A 13,198-nucleotide genomic window follows, 5' to 3' on the forward strand; every position below is an offset into this window, starting at 1 on the left:
TTTTTAAGACAATGAGTCTTAATGATTATTGAAGACTACAATAATAGCTCATTACAATAGAGTTGAGTTGTAGTTTGTTTAGTCCTCTTCAATTGGACTGTGTTTCAGGCTCCAAGGGTGGTAAAGGGTGTTATAAGCATATCTTGCAAGATACTGATTGATTGATTGATTAGTTTGCCACTGTGTCCACCTAGTCATAGCTTTTCGAACTTCAAGCTAATTACCCGTGACGATGCGACCAAACGTATTTCAGCTATGAACTCGAAATCTTCAGCGCTCGATCCGATGTCAACTCAGCTCGTTAAACTTTGCCTACCAGAATAAGTGGATGATCTCGTGAACATTGCCAACACTTCCTTCGAAGCAGGGACTGTTCCGCGACGTCATAAACGCGCTCTTGTCAGACCATTATTGAAAAAGCCCGGACTGGATCCTGATGTTTTATCAAATTATCATCCCATTTCCAACCTTTATTTGAACATAAATTTTTAGAGAACATGTGTTTTAATCAAATTGATGTATATTTTAACCAATTCTCTCTTTATTCGAAATTTCAATCTTCATACAGATGGAACCAGAGCACAGAAACTGCGTTGCTTCATGTACTGTATGAAATGACATTCTAGTTTCAATGGACAATCATAAAGAGTGTATTTTATTCCTACTCGATCATACCGCCGCATTCGATACAATTGACCACGATATTTTACTGCAGCGTTTGGAGCATCCGTTTGGCATAAATGGTATTGCTTTAAAGTGGTTCGATTCATATCTTCGAGGACATACTCAACGTGTCTGTATTGACAATTGTTATTCGGACGATGAACCATTATTTTGTGGTGTACCACAGGGAAGCGGTCTTGGGCCGATTCTTTTTACCTTGTATACATCCCCACTCGAAGACATTATTTTAGCCAATGATATTGACTTTATGCTTTTTGCCGATGATACACAACTGTATTTTTCGTGTAAAAATCTATCTGACTGGACATTCATACCTGAAAAATGTATAGATGATATTCGTGAGTGGATGGCAGCAAATCGACTTGTTCTCAATGATAGCTAAACAGAAGTAATTCATTTTCACAGGAAGTTCTGAAAAGTTCAAACAGACATATCTAGTTTCAGAGTTAGTGTTACTCATGTTAAACCCATTTCGGTTGTCAGAAATTGAGGAGTGCAATTTGATGAATTCAGTTCTATGTCAGTCAGCATCATACTCATTGTATCGTATTGGGAAAATTCGTAAGATCTTAGATCGCACAAGCACAGAAAGATTAATTCATGCATTTGTTACATCGTACCTTGATTATTGTAATAGTTTATTATATGGAATTGAGCAACAGCAACTGGCACGTCTTCAATTGCTTCAAAACTCGGCAGCACGCATGGTTACACGGAGTAGGAGGCACGAACACATCACACCCATATTGATTGACCTTCATTGGTTACCTGTCTCCGCAAGGAACGAATTTAAGTCTCTAGTCATAACTTCCAATATTATAATTGGCACTGCCCCTCACTATCTTGGCTCTGATCAGTCGCCAGGCTCTTCCAGAGCCCCTGCAGATTGCAAATCACACACGACAGAGGTGCAGACATTCTATAGAGATATGACTAGAGCCTGGCAGATTCGCCCAAAAAAGCTTTGGCGCACGATCCTTTGCCTATTTTGCACCTTATCTATGGAAAGCACTCCCCAATGACATCAGGGCAGCTCCATCATTAAATGTTTTAAGGCACTCCTTAAAACTCACCTTTTTCGAAAGTATTATTCTTTTTAAACCTCCAGTCATATTGATTGTGTTACCATCTTGCCATCTTTTGATTGTTTTATATTGAAATTTATTTTCTATTTATGTTTTGATTGTCTTATTGTTGCTAATTCTTTGGCTGTAATAGTTTAGTATTTTAGTTTTATTGCTGTCATATTTTATTGCTTTTGTCTTTAATTTCTGAATTTTATTGTTTTTTTAATAATTACTGTTAAGTTATTTATTTCTGTAATTCTTAGGATCATGCAATATTTTAGATTGTATTATTTTTAAGCTGTAATATTTTTTTAAGTTGTATTATTTTATGCGTTTCTGTGAAGCTGCTTTGAGATCATTCGTTTGATGTAAAGCGCTATATAAGAATAAACTATTATCATTATTATTTGATTGATGATAATTGAAGACTACAATAATAGCTCATGACAATAGAGTTGATTTGTAGTTTGTTTAGCACTCTTCAATCGGACTCTTGATCGCGGATTGATTGATTGTTAATCTTTCGTCGATGAAGGTTTACAAGGGTAATTGCTTCAAGCGAGACTAATGTACTAAATATATTGCTCTGATTATCAAAATAAGGGAAATAAAGCACTATCAGAAACAAGTGTTACTTATATTAACAGCTGGCAAGACAAAATCACAAGTACCTGTAGTTATAAACCAATAAATTGAGTTCAAAGACCAATGTTGTACACATACAGTAGAGGCTGTAATTGAGCTGATTTATCATGTTTACATATAGTATGTCACCACATTCATTTTGACTGCTATCTACATTACAATTGAAGTACTGTGTGGGGCAAATACATTTGGCACCTTACAAACTCTTCTTTTCTGTATGTTGTTGTGTGTATGTACTATGTGCATGTACAGTGCTGTACTTATACCAGGGAGTAGCTAATGTTGACCGACTAGCAGCTCTTTGCTTATACTACAGTATAACATTGTTACATTGTAACAATGGAGGGGGGGGGGGCAGACAAGCCTGATCTAGCCATGCTTTGCACAGCTCCTGCATGTTTGCATAAAATCCATAAATATAACGAACGGTAAGGGTATAAAAAATTAGGCAAGCAATAGTCACACAATGGAAGTAGTAACATCAAACCTCCATGAAATGTATTGTAATCTATTACATACTGCAGACACAAATCTAAAAGATCATATAGAAAACAGTACTTACAATGCTACTACAGTACTGTAGTAGACTGCAGTTCTGTGAAAACATTTGAATGATGGATTCAGCATAGATAAGAAATACTGCAGGAGATAATATAATTACTCAAAAGAATATTAGCTCTGGCCTTTGTGGTAGTTATAATATTACAGTGTGAATATTTGGTTGTTTATCGCAGGATAATGCACAAATTGGGGTATATTAAACGCAAGCAATGCACCTTAGGATATATTTGCTTGATGGCCGCTTAACGCCATAATATTAATAACATCCACGCTGGTTTCGATGCAAACATTGCTAAATGAGGATATCGTTGTTGCTCGCACCCCTAATGGTTAGTATACTTCAGGCTGAAAGTTTGCTTCGCTCATAAATTTCGGTAATCATTTTGCCAAGGGGCGTTGACACTGAGGGGCTTAAAGGGTGTGAAGACTCGGGCAAATAGAAACGTCTAATGCCGGTAATCTGACCGAGTTTCGAATGAGGTGTAACAGAAGTGTTAGACACCACCATCTATCCCAGAAGATACACACACAGCTTGCTACAGTCGATAATTAGACACTAATGTACAGTCAGTACATACAGCTGCGGTCAATACCCACAGCACAGTGTATAAATGATACAGGGATGGACATCTCAGGTCCAGCCAAAGATAACAATGTATCACGTTTCATTACTGTCTGCATTTTGTAGCGACACTAACAAAACTTCACTTGCAAGCAACAGAAAGTTAACTTATTCAGATGGCCGCACGCGGTTTGGGTCGAGTCTTCAATGCTTTTAAATGTTGCCATACCATATCACTTGATCTAATTTGTATGCTCTGACTTAGCTTAGACAGCTGGGATAACAGCAAGGAGGTTCTGTGGAGAACAAACTCAAAAACCATTTCCATGTCCATAAACAATCCAATTATATATATCTCAACTTTCTATTTCTATAATATACCTCTTAAACTATATACCTTATAAATACTGTTGCTATGGGGATGGTATTCTTGGGTGAAAGTCTGAAAGTGGTGCTCAGAGAGGTCAGGCAGGTTGAAGGAAATAAGGGGGAGATGGGGTCAAGAGGGGTTAGAGATGTGTGTGTTTTCTACAGTGTGTGCTATATGTAGGCTACATTATCTGATATTATGTGAGAAAAGGGAGTTGATTTCTACTTTGGAATTGGCCTTGTATTGCTGTGCTGGCTGTTTAAAAATGAACGGTGTGCTGGTGTGGCAGTGAAGTTAAGTGCAAACTTATGGAGACCTGAGAGATTGAGTGCAAGAATTGGGACTGTGTGCGGATACATGTAGTGATAGAATAAAAGTTACTGGACATTTGTAAAATATTCTCTCATCTTATCTTTGGATGCTGAACTGAGTTCCATGCTTCTGCAAGCAAATTTGCAGCTTTTTCGGAACCATATTAATAAATGGATCCTCTACTCGACAGTCTCTACTATATATGGGAAGTTAAATCAACATATGTTTCACATCTTAGTGGAGACCTGACCTTTAATAACTTCAAAGGGGTTGACCCTGTAAACCTTAAAACTTTCACCTATACCAAATTGTGGAGCAATTTCACTTATCATTTGGGTGATTTACCAGGATATATCATCTCTAAAGTTCTCAAGATAAATTACTTTTGATATTTAGACATTTGAGCCTCTGCTGACCCCAAATGACCTTTGACCTCTAACCAAAATAATACTCACTATAAGAATGACACTAACCAAATATGAGCTATGTGATGTAACGTATCTTGGGATAATGTGTTTACAAGGTTTGTGTTTGTAAGGCTTTACAGAGTGTGACCTTTGATGACCCCAAATGACTTTTGACCTCCACCCAAAACAAAAGGGTTCTTGTACTAATTATGGGTAAGTCACATGCCAAATATAAGAACTGCAGAGATTACCTACCTTCAGAAATTGTGTTTACAAGCTAAGTTGTCACATACACACACAAACATACAGGTCTACCCACACACGCCAACTTGACTGCATAGGTTACTTGCCTGCTAGATGGCAAGTATAACCAAAAAACTTTTACACTTTTCTACAAGGCAACACTATAACATTTTATATTTAGTAACTGTACAATAGACTATTAGAGAAGAGAAGGTTCTTTTATGATCTTTTCCACCGAGGGTCCGAGACTATAAACCTGTCAATTAATTCCAATTTTTTCTCCTTTTAATTCATCAAAAGATGTTCAAGGTGTTATTCATACTAGTCATCACTTTAGGCATATTAAACTCACAGTACTTAATAAAAATAATAATAATAAATGAACTTATAAAGCGCTAAAATCTACGAAGTATTCAATAGCGCTGTACAACCCTAATAGAACGCCAACTTGAAAAAATGAGTCTTCAAACAAGACTTGAACTGACTGAGAGTGGGAGAACTCTGCACAGATATGGGCAGACCATTCCAGAGCTTGGGCCCAGCTGATTGAAAGGCACTTTATATTTTTCCCTAGAAGAATGTACCCAAACTGAATGTAAACAGCAGTTGAAAAACTAACAGTAATTATATTCAACCAGATGGGTATGTATGTAATTTTAGATCCAGGACCTCGCGAAGAAGCCATCATTCATCATTGGCTTATCAAAGCCGCAAGTTGACCAAAGTCAGTCTCTAAGATTCATATTTAACGTCCATGATTATAAATTGTCAACTACTCTGTAACTGGACGGCAAACATTAATCTTGGAGTGACTCCAACTCGGGACCTTATGATTGAAAGGCACCAGCGTAAACCACTGAGCTAACACTCCACAAGTAAGTCTCCTTTACTGCCCTCTCTTATTCTCCTTAATATGACATTCCAACCATTAATCCATCACCCCCCTCATGTCACAACACTTTAGTACTGCTCTCTGCACATTCTAAATACTCTTCAGTATCCCCCTGCCCATCGGGAAATTCCCATTTGTAACATGTACTGTATACTATCCACTATACACATGTACAGTACTATATCTGTGCCACACTGCTGCATTGGAAAATGAGCTTTGCATGTGCAGAGAGTAGAAGCACTTATGAAAATAGTCTGTAACTCCATTACTTTCACATTATGCTCTTTCTTTTTCAGATTTTTCTACAGAACTTGCATGAATTCTGCTTACTTCATGAACAAATGACAAAATATGACAGACATGCCCACTTGGCATTTCCTCTAAAGTGTTGTAACCACACACTTAAAATCAATAACAAACTGCTGAGACATGCCATTTTGCACATTGTGCATGATTTGACAGTTTTCTAAAAGCACTTTCAAAGTTTTGAAATCATGACTCTTTCATAAAGCAGTGGAAATTCCGTGTTTGTTTTTTCCTTGAATTTTGTCAAAGTCTTATATTTACATGAAAAACAATGAAGGGAGTATATATAATGCAATATATAATATATATAAATAAACAATAAAACCTAATTGTTTGAAAAGTCAAACAAATACAAGTCAATTAAAAAATAATTAGGGCACATTAATCTAATTTATGCAAACACAGTCTGTAAACAAGGAAGCAGAAATAAAATTCTCTGCTCAGAACTACTCAGTAAGAATTACAGACTACACTTTAGCTTAAAACAAGCAGAGCTAGTTGTCCATTTCTGAATTTAAGCCACCTAAACTAACAATTTAAATCATAATTCTAATCCCTTTTGAGTGCATTGTGCAAAGCTTGTATAGTACTGTACAGTCTGCTATATGGCTCCATTTGACCCGAACTGGTGCAACTGGCTAAAATCGACACCATTTCCTGAAAGTGTTAACACCTGCTGCCAGGGGATGGGACGGTACCAATATTGGACATTAAATCTACTATCTTAGGAGTGTTAGCTACTAGGAGTGTAATTAGCTCAGTGGTTAACACCGGTGCCTTTCAATCATAGGGCCCCGGTTCAAGTCACTCCCAGATTAATGTATGTCGTCCAGTTACAGAGTTGTTGACAATTAACAATTCGTAATCATGGACGTTAAATATGAATCTAAGAGACTGACTTCGGTCAGCTTGCGGCTTTGATAAGCCAATGAGGCTTCTTCGCAAGTTCCTGCTTGCAGGAGGATCTAAAAATACATACATACATCTTGAGACTATCCCCAGAAACTGGGTACCCTGATATAAGCTACCTTGAATACCTACAGTGTGCATCATATACATGAACTACATACATTGCTTTTAAGTATCTCAACCAAAAGGCGCTAAAACATGTTTTCCAGAGGTTACATTGTGACCCTCCACATGATTTGCAGTCATTCAAGTGCAATAAACTTGACAAGTTTAGAGTTATACAGTGCCGTATTTCTTTGTTTGAAAAGTGAGACACTACATTCCACCCTCTCCTTTTCAGGAATTTTGTTTTTATTAAATGGGAAGCTACTGTACATACTGTAGCTCCCCCCCCCCCTGCCAAGCTGGAGGGACATTAAGATGCAGCCATCAATTTATATTCATAAGTTGAAAACAGTTATATGATATTTCCGAAAGGGTCACATAGAGTGATGTGTCCTTTGTTTTTAGTTTTCGCATCATTAAAACAGTTACATATTTGAAAAAGTCTCAAAGACCTTTCCAAGAAAATCTGGACCAATTAATTTTACCATCAGGACGGTATATTTCCAATCCAAAAAATGGGGGACATTCCTGATTGATCGGAATCAATGAATGCCGGTAACCCTACTGTATCGTAGGCATCTGATTATGAAGAAAAATTATATGCTTTGAAGGCATCATGCTTTGTAAGATGTATCTCCTGCCATTTCAACATTATAGTGACACTTATAAGAGTTTCTTAACATTTTGGAGTTTAGTTGCCATACTAAGGACACGGTGGTGGCACTAGGGAGGGGAGGGGGCATGAAGGGTCTTTGGCCCCCCCCATTATTTTCCTTTTTTACCCTCCCCAATTACCTTCCAACCAGATTTGTTTCAAGTGTATCCAAAATGTATAGAGCTAGGCCAGTGGCGGAGCTAGGGGTATTGGTCAGGAGGGGCAAGAATGGTCTGTAGGGGCGCTTTCGACACTATCTAAGTGGAGCACCACCACAGGTTGGTGCGTAGCGGACAGAAATTTTTTTGAGTAAAGATACTCCCTAGATCGCCGGATATGACCCTTTCCGGTCCTGGCTAATTTGCAGATAAACGAAGAATGAATAGGTGTCATCGCCAAATTACACCAACAAAATGTGAGAAATGTCAATATGTTGATGAGAGCGCAATGAAAAAAGTCAATAATCGTGAATAAGTAAAAAGTGGTAAAGAGCTGAAAAGGGTGCCAACAGTCGACTTTTTGAGTCCCCCCCCCCCCCCTGACTGTATGGACGCTCCGCCACTGAGCTAGGCTAATCGCTTGTATTTAGAAACAAAAACAGTTCCAATGCAATGCATTAATGTGCAAAAATGTCAAATGATACCACCACTTATAGTTATATATTTCTTTCCCCGAGCCCCCCATTCCCAGATTGTCTAGGCTGGTGCTGCCACTGTAAAGACACTAAGGACAGATCTATCAGAAGTATACTAGGTTTATACAGAATATGGAAGCTGTATACCATAGAATTCCTATGGATTCTGCCATTTAAGAAAATTAAAATTATTTTGTTTTATTAAAGACCACTGTTAAACTTCTAATCTGTGTTTTTGTTTGGCCCTTCCACATATGCGTCATATAAATTACAGTTTCTATGCAGCTGAGAAGAATTAAGACTTACAGTACGCTACATGGCTGATGGGACAAACAGTGGAAAACTTCACATTCAGATAGAACTTAAAATTCAACAAAATTGCCTTTGATCAACAAAATTTGTTTACAATCATTCAGTACAGTGACAAACTCAAAGTTCAATTCTTTTCTTTCAAGTGATTTCGGGTTTCCTGATTCTACAAAAGTATGAAGGTCTTTAGTGATTTACACTTTTTCTCAAAACCTTTAAGTCATTGAAGACTCGCGCACAAAGAAACGTCTGATGCCGGTATTCTGACCTAATTTCGAAGAGGTGTAACAGAAGTGTTAGACACCACCATCTATCCCAGAAAATACACACACAGCTTGCTACCGTCGGTAATTAGACACTAGTGTACAGTCAATACATGCAGCTATGGTCAATACCCACAACACAGTGTACATAGCAGCAATGGACATGTCAGGTCTAGATAAAAGATAACAAGGTATCACGTTTCATTACTGTCTGCATTTTGTAGCGACAAAAAAAAAACGCTTTAATTGCATGCAATGGAAAGTTAACTTTTGCAGAGGTCGGCACGAGGTTCGGGGCGAGTCTTCAATGCCTTTAAAGATCTGCTTTATTGGCTCCAATTATAACACGCTGTAGCTAGGACAGTTTTGTGATTGTGTAACTGACCTGCCACGGTCACTAACCGACCTCATGTGAATGTCTACAGTGTAGTTAATCATACAGCGTTCACACAAAGACCCTCATAAAAGAAAAAATATGTGGCAGGCGTTGCAGACCAATTGGTAAAAAGAGGTCATTTTATGACCAAGGCAGGTCGATTATGTAATCTCAAGAAATTTTTCCATGATAGCGTGCTACAGTTGGGGTCTACACAGCAGACCTTAACTTGTGTGACAGCTGAATGAGAGTAAAAAATCCATGTTTTGCAAAGATTTCAAAAGAAATCCTTTGGAAAGCCAGTATTGAAATACTGTAACCTGTTGTAACCATGGAGGTCTGTTTTTACCTCCATGCTGTAACCTACTGTAACCTGCAGTTCTTACTTTGTTCCCAAGCACATGTTTTAAACTATTATTGGCAGGGAAACTGTAACATGTACATGCATATTATAATAACAAAGAAAAAAGAAAAGAAGATTGCTTCAATCTCTGTCAAACCTGAAAACGATCTTGGGTCTGGCTTCATTATCTTGGATGACGTCTGAAAAAGTACAGGTCTGTACATAATCTTAATTATAACTTTCCCATTATTCTTCTGAATACATAAGGTTTATTACAACAAGTATCGAACTTGTGCAACTGCAAGACTAAGTTCGCTTGTAAACTACTGCCTGTTATTACTGAAAGTCTAAGTCAACTTTGGAAACTTAAATTATAGACCATTTTTGGAAGAAGAGTGTCTCCTTTTCTTCTCATGATAAAAGCAGACCTACCTTCTACGTAGGCCTATTTCATGGCCTACCTTTCGATGCACTTTTAAAAGATCAGCAAATCAAGACGGTGTCAAACGCCAGTTATGGTTGTCGTCTGTCACATTGACGACGGATCAAGTTTATTGATATTAGTAGTAGTATAGCCGATGTGTAACCACTGTACATTTATCTCACGTAACCTAACACTGGAAATAATCTTTTGATTTACAAAGACAATGGTCGTTGTGTCGCACTCGCGTTTTACCTTCACAGTTGCCCCTTTCGTCAGGTTATGCCAAAGAAATTCTCAAGGTTTGTGCATGTTGGAACAGACGATTGGCGTGCTGAACCGTAAAAATCACTACTTAGTAAAGATGAAACGTTTACCAGTTCACGACCTCTACCACCTGCAACGTTGTCTTTCCGACTTCTGCGTAGTTTTGTTTACTCGAGAAAGTTATACACAGGTGAGCGGTGTGACAGTACAGAGTGTCTCCCTGTACAAAATTTGCCGGGGACATTTTGTACTATCACATTTTATCCGGCCGGAGGAAATATCGTGGTAAAAAATTTCTACATATACATCATAGTATTGTTTGTCCCTGTATATGATCTTGGCAATTCAGGGGCGTATCCAGGGGGGGGGGGCGCAACAGGCGCGCGCCCCCCCTATTGGCCGTCACCAAAAAAAAAAAGTTTAGCAAAAAAAAAAAAAAAAAAAATTGATGACGACCTTTATGTGAGATGTCGGTGATCGCTCAACCCCCCCCCCCCCCCTCCCGTATGCTTTATTTTTTGTTTGCCAAAAAAAGGTTCTGGCGAAGTTCGGCGGCATAATAGTTTTAGAAACATAGATGGTAATTGTGTTTGTATTATCACTATAAACAATAAGTGACATGCCAGCCATACTAAATTGTGCATTTTGTGTCCATATTTTTACTGGAAATGTTGCTTATTATTAAGGTCGAAAAATGGATCACATATGGCCATGGGCGGCGATCCTGGGTGGAGGGGGGATATATCCCCCCATGAAAAGGGGTGGATGGGATGTAATGCACCATATCCCCCCCCCCCCCCCACCAAATGCCAGGGATAAGAATATTTTCATGCCTACATTTATGCATCTTCGTTAATGTACGGCTCTTTTTTAGCTTCATTTCTCGCCTACCATAAACGCAGTGCGATCTTTTCAAATAAAGTGTCTTTATAAAGCAAAAATAGTTGACTGTAGGCTTCATTGGCCCTATAACAACAAAATGTATTATTGCGCCCACGGTATTGATATAGTACATATATGCACCCTCATAGTATTCATATAGGCCCTATAGTAGGCCTACACACGTACATGTTCCCTCGAACAGCTGAGAATCTCATGTAACCAGGGTAATGCTTAATACACGTTTCACCTGGATGCCCTAGCAATCGGTACCTAGGAATGTAACTATGTGTAATTGTGTATTGCATGTGTATAGGCCTATAATAGCCTGCATGAGGCCATTTTCTTCATCGAATAATATAAAAGAGCTCTCGAACATTCTAACGTTGCGCCTGAAACAAGATTGACAGGGGCAATTTTCCCAAAATAACACCCGAAATTAAAAAAAAAGTATTTTGGATCCTGATTATGAGATATTTCGGACATGACATCCCTAGTTTAAAGTTGGGTATATGCCGCTTTGAAAGCTCGGGAAGTGCCGTTTCCGGCCATCTAGAGGGTTTGTTAATCCCAAAATGTTCTTGTACGCTTCGCGCCAACTCATGGTGGCGCTACGCTTAGATAGTCAACAAGGTCATAACCCCCCCCCCCCCCCACTCGGAAGTACGGATCGCCGCCCATGCATATGACACCATTTTGCATTTCAGCCCTTCTTCGAAAGCAAAAATTGTACACCCCTCCCCTTAGACCCATCCCCCAGGACGGCGATCATTCATGCCTGGCGCCCCCCCTATTGGAAAATCCTGGATACGCCCCTGCAATTCGTCATTCAAAAAGCACCTATCCATTATTACAATCATTCAAGCAGATGCACACATAGTTTGATGTTACAGGAAATAAATGAGACATTGTGCGTTGCAACAACAACAAACAATAGAAGAAGAAAAAAAGAAGAATTAACATGTCTTACAACTGTAAAAGATGTTATCATGTTTTTTGTTGTAATTGCTGCTATTTTATCCTCCGTATATGTTGCATGTTGTATTCAGCCAATCTTTACAGAGGGTAGAGATCGCGTGAACCTAACTTCTGCCCCAACGGAGGGCGGGTACGAGATAGGGAGCTACAACCAAACAAATTATTGCAGAGAAAATAGATGACGTAACTCAAAGGAGTTCAAACTTCATGATCGTAGCCATCTTTCCCCAACACACAGTGGGTAAGATCATGGAGGTGGTAAGATTAAGCAATGATGGTACTTTAACTTGAAAAGTCTACGAGAAGTGCCTGGCCAACATGAAATTTCTTCCGTGCATAACGCTCATTATAGGACGGGATCCGACGGTCTTTTTCAAGTGACACCATAAACGAAATTGGCAATGTTGTATACAACACTCAAACCCGTACACAGAATTGAGTGCAGGGGGGGGGGGGTGAAGTGGTAAGTTATCGATTTGTGTCCTAGAGAGGGGTCTTGTTAAGTCTGTGACACTATCTGTGATGAGCTCCAGGTAGTGTGAAATATTTTTGTTTACTATAAGTACAACTGAGGTAGCTAGAAAACACTTCATCGTTGCCCCCACCCTCTCCGTGCAGGGCTGAACCTATTTTTTGTTCTTCATTTGTCCTCGCCCTCCGTCATATCCATTTAAGACGATATGATCAACGCACACAGCCAAAGACATCTCTAAGTTTAGAAGATCCTGAGCACGAAGTAAACAAACACCATTGCAGCATATTTTACAAATTAATTCCATTCTCAAGCCTCGAAGGGGTCCCTTACTTACACCAGGAATGTGGTCATGGCCGATTTTCACTGATGGTCCATCTATATATATAGTGGCGTTTGGCAGCAAACATATTGAAGAAACTATCTAAAACCAAATAATGAACTGTCGCCCTCTATTTATAAAGCTTACGCGCAAACTCAAACTTGTACAATGGAAAGAGTTGTAGTACAACGGAAATGATAATCCCGAACACTATTG

The 13,198-nt window shown here is 38.8% G+C and overlaps 1 protein-coding gene across 8 annotated transcripts in view; it reads right to left on the reverse strand.

The window, feature by feature from the left end:
• LOC139961076 (uncharacterized) overlaps positions 1–10,597 on the reverse strand; it is a 38,029-nt gene extending 27,432 nt beyond the window's left edge. Inside the window, exon 1 of one of the 8 annotated variants that reach the window (XM_071959932.1) lies at positions 10,442–10,597. The gene's annotated coding sequence lies outside the window, so the exon portion shown is untranslated. Of the gene's footprint in view, positions 1–224; positions 388–10,075; positions 10,224–10,308 lie in introns of those variants that run through there. The other 7 variants (XM_071959938.1, XM_071959931.1, XM_071959933.1 and 4 more) reach the window with 7 other exon arrangements.
• Positions 10,598–13,198: the final 2,601 nt, after the last annotated feature.

The sequence above is a fragment of the Apostichopus japonicus genome, chromosome 20, assembly GCF_037975245.1.
Source record: "Apostichopus japonicus isolate 1M-3 chromosome 20, ASM3797524v1, whole genome shotgun sequence".
Lineage (NCBI taxonomy): Eukaryota > Metazoa > Echinodermata > Holothuroidea > Aspidochirotida > Stichopodidae > Apostichopus > Apostichopus japonicus.